The 9183-nt window shown below is 38.2% G+C and overlaps 1 long non-coding RNA gene across 1 annotated transcript in view; it reads left to right on the top strand.

The window, feature by feature from the left end:
• The window catches only part of LOC112549760, a 6135-nt gene extending 465 nt beyond the window's left edge, over window positions 1–5670 (top strand). Inside the window, exons 2-3 of the long non-coding RNA XR_003093273.1 lie at window positions 466–638; window positions 2186–5670. This is a non-coding gene — a long non-coding RNA (uncharacterized LOC112549760). The remainder of the gene's footprint in view (window positions 1–465; window positions 639–2185) is intronic.
• Window positions 5671–9183: the final 3513 nt, after the last annotated feature.

Here is a 9183-nt window from a genome sequence, read left to right as displayed (position 1 = left end):
GGGTGGTTACTGCAGCAGTTCTTCACGTGGTATCCGAGTGGTTCTTTCAAATGTGCAATCTCTCTCTCTGGAGGAGTATCCTCGTTGACTGAAAGCTTTGGCAAGAGCCATGGTGGCATGGATCTTGCCAAGGCACCATGGGTGGGGAGCCAGGCCTCCCGGTGCCAGCCAGCCACCTCCTTCCACCACTGGGTACTTAACTGCCTTAAAGCCCCAGCTCCTGGAGTCCTGGGACTCGAGCAGATGTCAGCTTGTTGTTTGGTTTTATTTTGCTTAAGTAAATGTCTGGCTCAAATACTGGTAATAAAAATACTGCTGCTCAAATCCCATCACATGCTGTTCCGTTAATTAATTTGACTATGTGGTGATATAAAGCCTTGCACCCAAGTTACCTAAGAAACCATCTTTATCAGCATGTCCCCTTATATGTGGCATAATGGTTTGTCTCTTGGTTTTTTCCTTCAGCGCTGGCAGAAGGGGAGTCACAAAAGCTCCTTGACTCCTAACAACAGACTTGCTGTGGGGCTTATACATAAAATACAGCATTTCTAACCCAAGACATAATATTCAGAGCTAAGACAAGCAGCAATGATTCTTACCCAACTTAGAAGTGGCTAAATATAGACCTTTTGAGTTATGTAAGTGTTCGTTCAAGAGGGTTTTTCTCTTCTACAGCTGAAAATTATATGCAAGTTTATTACATGCTCTTTTTTGATTCGAAAGCATAAATACATCTGAAAACTAGCTGCTGTGTGTTTATGCCACATAAAATTATGTTGCACCAATGCAAATATTATATTTGCATAAGTGAATAGTGACTCCATGTCTATTTACAAAATTGTGTGCGTAGCCATCCAAATAATTGTAAGATTAATGTTTTTTTTTTAATGTTACAATATATACTTAATCAAAGACTAGTCTTTTTTTAATAAATAATATTCAGTAAACACTGCCACAAGAGAACATTCTCATGGTGCTACCTGAGCAACTACACATTCAGCTCCCCAAACAGTGAAAGAAATATACCACCTCAGTACATAATAACCCATGAACAAGAACAGTTCTGGGGCTATTCCAGATGTATCAGGTAGTAATACACACATACATATTTATAACTATGACATGTTTCTTTTCTAAAAGGTAGACTATCAAATCCAGCTTTGAATTCCTTGCCTCTTTTCAGAATGTGGCATAACCTTAAAAGTTATTTCATATCAGGAGTGGTTGTAACAGAAGCAATTGCATTTGGTTTCCTATTTACTTTTGACAATTTTGTTCATGCATTTTTCCACTGTAAGAAGTCTGCATGGAGAACTTGAAAATATGACTTTGATAAGAGTAAGCAGAGATGAAGAGGAAAGGTGTTAGGCTATAGGATAAACAGACAAATGATTATATGTTGAAACCATGAGCGGATTACAAATTTGTTCAATACAGTGATTGACAAGGAAATTATTTGAGAGCATAAAATACAATTGAAAGCCTGACTGTAAAGCAATGTGAATGATCTTGATTTGAAGTTAAGAGGATTAAAAGAGTGTAAATAATTCAAGTCCCAGGGGCTGCATTTAGAGATTATTTTCTTACAATTTATACATGTATCCACTCGGGGGAGTGCTTTCCATTTGGTATTCCTTTTAATGTGCATTTTTGTTCATTCACTCTTCCTTGATCATAATGTCAGCTTTCTACCTGGTAGACAGAATAGGAGATAAGTATTCAGGAAACCAAATACAGCCAAACAAGGATGATAGAGACCTGGGAACTCTGCTGTCTCAAGAGCTACTTGCTAGAATAAAGTCCCTTCCTAAATTTACAGAAAGAAAAATCTGAATACATGTTACAAGTTCAGCAGCTGCTTGGATACCACATTATGTAAACTCAGCAGTGCTTCTCTCTCATATAGATTTATCAGTGGCAAATTAATGTGTCAGAAGTCTAAAGAGTCTATACATTTTATATGAATGATATTGTTAATTTTATACAAACAAAACTACAGCCCCTGCTCATGCCTATACACACAATATTACTATATCTACACTATCTTTCCATTTCCTTTCAGCATTAGTTTCCTATCCAATTTTTATTCATCTTTTGTCAGACTATTATAGAACGGTGTTGATTATTGTACTGAGATCATGTTATGCCTCTCCCTTAGCTCAAAATGGCTCTAATGTTGCTTTAGCTGTAGGTTGAAACATTTTTGATGCATAGAGGACTCCTTGGATGACACAGAAGCATTACAGGAATATGGTGGCCATTGCAGAGTGTGGCTGAAGGAGAGTGAGAGAGGCTGTTTCATTCACTTGCAATTCTACCAACGTCATATATGCCATCACTCGCTCACAGTACCCCTCTGCTGTCTACATTGGAGCAACTGGGCAATGCCTACATGACAAAATGAAGGAAGGCCAATCTGACGTGCAGAAAGATACACAGGCCTGGGCAGAATACTTTAACCTCCTAGACCTTATATTGCTGACCTGAGCTTTGCAGTTTTCAGGAAGCAAACCTTCAAAAACCATTTTGAACAGGACATTGCAGAACAAGAAATCATCCACAGGCTGATTGTGTTAAGTATTAAACAGGGACTATGGATTCTTAGCCCATTACCTGGATTAGTTTTTGTGACTCCTTTGTACCTTCAAGTGTTTTGCTTATATGTTTGCCTCTCCCAGCATGGTCCCCTTCCCTCTCCCACCTCTCCTCTCTGCCCTTCCCTTCTCTGCTTATGTATTCAAATTTCTCTCTCTTTATGCCCATCCTTTCATAGCATCTAATGAAGTGAATTTCAGCCCACAAAAGCTTGCTATAGAAACAACCACACATTCACCCACACACACACACTGATTAGTCTATAAGTTGCAAATCTACTCTGCCTTCTATGAGTACTTGTACCCTAGTGATTCGTGGCTGCCATAACCAGGATTGATGTACCACCAGGACTGCCCCAAATGGAGAAAGGGAAGAGCAATTTTGTGTCCCATCTTGAGCTGAGCTCACAGCCCTTCAGCCATCATTTGATCCTCAATTGTTGTATTTAATATACTGATATCAGAGTGAGTCATACTTAATTCACAATCAATCAGTTATTCCAGAACTGAGTTTTTATACACACACACGTACACACTTCAAATATATTATTTTCCCAGCAGTATCAGTCCAAGAAGTAAATTTAAATGTGCATAAGATTTATAATTCTATTTTCTGTTAGCAATATTGGAATAATCTGAGTGATTTGTGAACATGTCTTAGTAATGGCTAAGAATGAGTTCCAGTCCCTATTGTAAACCCTTATTTCACATCAGAATTAATCATATGATTTATTTCCTCACTTCTAAAATTGTACATTCACTAATACAAAGGAATAGGTCTATTTTACAGTTATTTTATCACATTATTGTTTTAACACAGAAACTAGTAGTAATAACCATTAGCAGTAATCTAGTCCGTGTTAAAATTTAGCCACATATAAAATCTATTAAGTAAATCGGTTCCAACCCTATATGAATGGTGAGAAAACTGAGGCACAGGCTAAGTGGCCTGCTTTCACGCAAGGATTTCATAATGGGATTAGTCTATTTTACGCACTTCATGCAGCAGTGCCTACCATTCTTAAAACTGACTTCTGAATTCCACTCTAACATTCTAGTTGCTTTTTTGCACTACTATCTTTCTAAATAAATTCCTTTTGGGATGAAGTTTTTCTTACTGCAACTCAGGCTCAGGTCACAGTTGTGTATGTTCAGAAAGTTTGAGCATAATTGGCTCTGACTTACCCTGCTTCCAGGTTCTCATCAATTGTATTGTGTCTTGATAACGGCTGTCAGTAGCAACAATAAACTTAGATTTGTATAATTCATGCAGAGCGGGGAAACAAGCCAACTTGGAAGAAACTTGATTTAAACACTTTTAAAACTCAAATTATAAATGTGCAAAAGGCTTCATATAGTGTGCTATTACGCTATTTCTGATCATACTAAAAAGCAGGAATTTGGAATGAGCAGGAATTTGGTAGTTTGGCTCTGAATCAGTGTAAATACGGAGACAGTTAAACTGAATGGTTGAGAATTTGAAATTGCTGCACTCAGAAACTATTGTCGACAGCAGTCTGGTTACACAGGTGTCAAGCCAAGTAGCTGCAGATAAAAAACACATCTGTGCCCCTCATTTTGTAAATGGTTATGTACATGCCTAGTTCTTTGCATAAGTATTTCCACTGCAGTCTTTGAAATGCTCTGTTCAGCTGTTAGGTTAGTATACTCACCTGGAAGGAGAATGTCTTTGCTTGAAGGACTATTCAACATGAAATCCATAATTTGTCCTTGGAGTCCATGTGAGGAGTACTATTGACTTAAGTGGAATAACTCAGCTGGCGAAAGTTTTTCACATGATAAATATTTAAGGAGTTTATATTCCCTCTTCCCGGCTTCCCCATGCTCTGACTGCAAACAAACATGTCCTTATGCCTTCGCAGACATGTACCACAGGTTGAGGCACAGCCAAGGGACACCAGATTAGGCTCCTAAAGCCCTGGGAGTTTCAGGCACCTGACCCTACAAGGCAATGTCAGTAGACACCAATGAAGCAGATCATCTGCGCCAGGATACATGATACAGAATAGATGATTCTCATCCAAAGACAACATCTGTTTATACCCTTCAAGAACATTTCTGGAAATTTTTCAACCCTCATACTGAGAACTCAAAAATTAAACAGTCAGGATTAGACTTCATAGACATTAGGACTGGAAGGGACCTCGGAAAATCATCGAGTCCAGCCCCCTGCCCGAGGGGCAGGAAGACATGAGCTGTTCAGACAGAAGGATCCTCATTAAGTCTGCATCCTCATGCACGTACCTGGACATGCAGTGAAGCAGATCCTTTGTCTTGATCTGCTCCCTTTGTGCTCCGGTCTGAACATGAACCAAGAATGTAGCTAGGAATGGACGTTTGGGTGCGCACAACCAAGGGGCTAGAATATATCACAGAAGATCAAATTATTACATTGCAAATTATTTAAGACAATTAAAACATTGAATATTGCCCCCTGCATATCCTGGAACCCACAGAGTACCAAATGAAGGGAAAGGAAAAACGTTCCTGGATTTTTTTTAAAAAGGGTATTCAAATTTGCTTATTTAAGGACGGTTCAAAATTAACTGAGTGGGCAGTAGCCTGGCTGGGGTCTCTCAGACATCCATTTTTTGGTAGAAATCGATGGAAACCATCCATAAAACCTTGCTAGAGATTCTCCTAACAGCGAGTAATTCCCAATGATCAAAGAGCTAGCATGGTTTAAAGGAAACTGAGGAACAGGAAGTGTACGCTGCCATTCATCCCGTAAATCTAGAGCACACAGAGGGATGGGGGTCTAAGTGGTAACTGTACAGCAAGCTCAAGACAAAAAAGCTCTCCAAGTTCAAGCAACAGAGGTAAATGTACAGCTGCAGGGAGAAGATGTATAGAGACAACACCTCTTGAAAAATTCTAGTCATTGGTAAATCATTCATCTTTTTCTTCTTAAAGTCACTTACATCTTTTTTTTTTGCAATATTTTATTAATTTTATGAATATTTTATTTGCCTCTATTGACAGAAGAAATCTTTTTTTTGGCTACGATGAACAACTTAATAATGCTATGTTTGTCAGAAATAAAAACTTACGCAGCCTTCCTATGCAACCTTACAGGCATACCGTATCTGCTATGTTACATTATGGTGTGATGCAATTTCTGTATGTAACCTGGTAATATAAGCAAGTGTCAGATTCCTCTAGCTGTGAAAAAAGACTTAAAGATATTCCAAATGTTACTTTCAAGATGAAAGTAGAGATTTTAGTCATGTGAGCACATGTTTTTCCAAGATTCAGACCACCCGCATGCTATTTTCCTTACCAAGTAAATTGATCCTTGCTATGCTGTGCTTTCATTACAGCTACTTTTTCTCCCCATCTTTGGGCACATAGTAACACGTCATCTTAAACAAGGAAAGGGATTATTATAATCATTGGTAGCTTTCTCTGGAGTGTTCATGAAGATGCTACAATGACCATAAAATGTATTTGTTGGTTTATTCACCATAAATACATAAATGAATAGCAATGCCCACAAGAGTGTGCTTTCATTTTCCAGGCAGAATTCCTTTAAGGTCAAAGTATCATTTAGTCTTCAAGTCCATTCACAACTTGCTAAAAGAGTGTCAGTAATTCAGTCTTCATGTCCATTCAGTCTTCACCCTCCATGCTAACTACCAGTAAAATATCTTCCAAGGGATCCCAGTTACTACAGTGCTGATGATATGAACATCGTATGGCATGTATAATACTTAAAGTTGTTTCATACAGGCCACTAGTTAATTTGGGGTCAATACCCAAACTGACAAATTCAGGTGAAATCCTTCATATTATGTGAGAGAGAGTAAACGTGTGAGAGAAAGAATTAAACATACAAAATTATACATTTAAAATACATTAAGGTTGCAAAGCCAAGCACTCAAAAGTTAGGAAATGGTACAGTGAATCTGTTGTCTGGGAGTGGGTGCCTATGATACGGTTTTTTATTATATCACCCTTATTTTTTCCACCAATCTACTTCATTCAATGTACAAAATGGCTGTGCTAATTTAATGTGTACGCTCATTATTCTTTCTCTTCGTTGCTCGCTGAGTGGCCCTGAGTCTTTTTTTATTCTACAGTATCAACACCCTGCTATGAAGACAGAATTATTTATTTCCTCATAGGCTTTGCTGTGGTATTTGTGGCAGTACCTGACTGCTTTACTAATATCAATTTATTTTCACAATAACCTGTGAGATGGGGGCACAACAACCCATTTTACAGGCAGAGAACTGACGTGCAGAGAAATAAGGGTCAAAAGTATTCAATCATTTTGGACAATCAATTTGAGATGCCCAAGACCTGATTTTTCAGAGTTCTTAGCATTATATAGCATTTCTTATATTCAAATTACTGGTCCCATGGTTTCATTGCAAGGGCAAAAAAGCATTTTCTATCAGACAGTTTTATTAAACTCGATATTTTTCCTTTTGAGTTTTGCATATCTCTGTTCCCGAGGCTCTGTCTACACTATGGACTTCTGCCAGCATAGCTCTGTCATTCAGTGGTGATCCCAGATGGACGCATCTGTGTCGACAGAAGTCGTGAGCAGTGGCAATGGTACAGTGGCAACATGGAGCTTTTAGGATTACAGCTTCAGGTGGCAGGAGGAGCAGAGAGAGGTCATTTATTATGCAATACAAATTCTGGTTGCCAGTAATTAGTTGCATCCTCTGCTGTTCCTATCACGGCGAAGCACTCCTCCTGTATACCATTGTACTATACAGTCCATTCAGTCCCATATGTTGCTATCATACGAGCTTTGCACCAGATGAATAATTAATACATTTTATTGTTTAATTCACTGTTAATCTTACATTAGTGGTTTCTTACAAAACAAATCTTCTTACCTTCTGCCACTTTAGGCACACATTATCCATTGCCGCAGATCTTAAAAGTTACAGCAATTGCCTCTCCGCAACTCTGGGCTAATGCAAGCAGTAAAATGGGCTCATTGGAAAAGGCCTGTTCAAGGCATTATAAAAGCATCTGAGCGCCTACCAAAAATAACTGAAAAACTCAAGTGCAAAGGTACCTTATGAACATCAGTGCTTATGAATTATGGAAGTACAGCAATCAAGGAAGCTACCAGGGGATGTTTCTTGCTTCTAAAAGGTTCTGGGCTGAGCCCAAGTTTGAAATATATATAGGCATATTTTGAAAAGCCAGTGTATTGTTCAGAGCTACAGTGTCCTTCTCGGCTTCAACTTGATTAGATAAAGTGACTGTCCTTTATTGTGTCCTCTTTGAAAACAAGATCAAGTAGGGCTGATAGCATGTTGGAAGTTAAATCATGTTTAAATATTTAATGAAATCAGGAACTCACATGTGGGTGACAGTGATGCCTTACTAGATGAGGCTAAAGCACGCTTGGTATTTTCCGTTAGCTGGCATTGCCACCAGGGGGCCTTTACGGTTCACGACTGAAATGGAACATCTTTACACAAAATTAAAATTGTTACATTATGCAACCGGCATACACACTTCATTTAAATCCATGGCTTTAAACCCAGTCTGCTGTAGGTTTCTCATTCAGATTTCCATTCTGAAAGGCTAGCTGCCTGTCAGAAGCTTGGCTTCAGCTCACCCCAGCCTGATCAAAATGAGTTGGCCTGATTTCACTGCATAATATGCACCACCTGTGTTCCAGAGGAGCTGAACTGGCACCAATTTATTTTCATCGAAGCCAGCCTATATATATATCATTTTGGTTCCTATCACACATTTAGGCTTTTCATGAGAATCCCAGTAGGCTTACATGACAATATACCACAGATAACATTTCAAAATTTGAAATGACATGCTTTTTTATGGCATTGCATTAGACATAGATACAGCTCACTATGGTGACCACTGGGTTGGCTAGTGCTAAATAAGTCATTAGCAGCTGGAAACCAGGAGCACACTTTTATGCTGTATAATTATGCTACAAACACCAAGATGGCCATGGTCTTATGAATGCAAAGGAGATAACCCAAACAGTATGTAAATTTTGTGCTGTTTCATCATGTTTTCTAATTTGACTTGCTCCATTATCTCCTGGTAATCTCTCACCATTACTAAACCTTCATTTGTGTGTCCAGTCTATTGTAGGATTTCTAAAAGCACACCATTTATCATGCAAGTCCTTCTTGACTAAAAGCAAAAAAAAAAAAGAGAAACCCTAGCCTTCTCAGAAACACAGTATGTTTCTTGTACCTTTAAGTATTTCATTTCTTTCTCACAGTTTCTTATTTGGAGCCCACACATAAGTTCCTAACAAACAACTTTCATTCCAGTAAAATAAGGTTTAATGAATGGAATAAATTAGGTTAAATATTCTTTCTGAGAGTGTCTCAGCACTTTTCATAGTGGATTTTGTTGCTTGATTTTTAAATCTTTCTTTCTGTCTTTCTGCTTTTTATCTGACAGTTAAGCTATAAACAGATTTTGGGTGCCAAAGCAAAACTGAAATTATACAAAGAAAGAAAAATGCTGAAAGGGTTTGGAGTATCACTGAGGAGAATAAGCTTTGCTCACCTAATAAAGTATTCATTTAAAGGGGTATTGTAAAAAAAAATCAATCAAA

This window comes from Alligator sinensis, unplaced genomic scaffold (assembly GCF_000455745.1).
Source record: "Alligator sinensis unplaced genomic scaffold, ASM45574v1 scaffold527_1, whole genome shotgun sequence".
Lineage (NCBI taxonomy): Eukaryota > Metazoa > Chordata > Crocodylia > Alligatoridae > Alligator > Alligator sinensis.
This window is presented reverse-complemented; position numbering and strand designations above follow the sequence as displayed.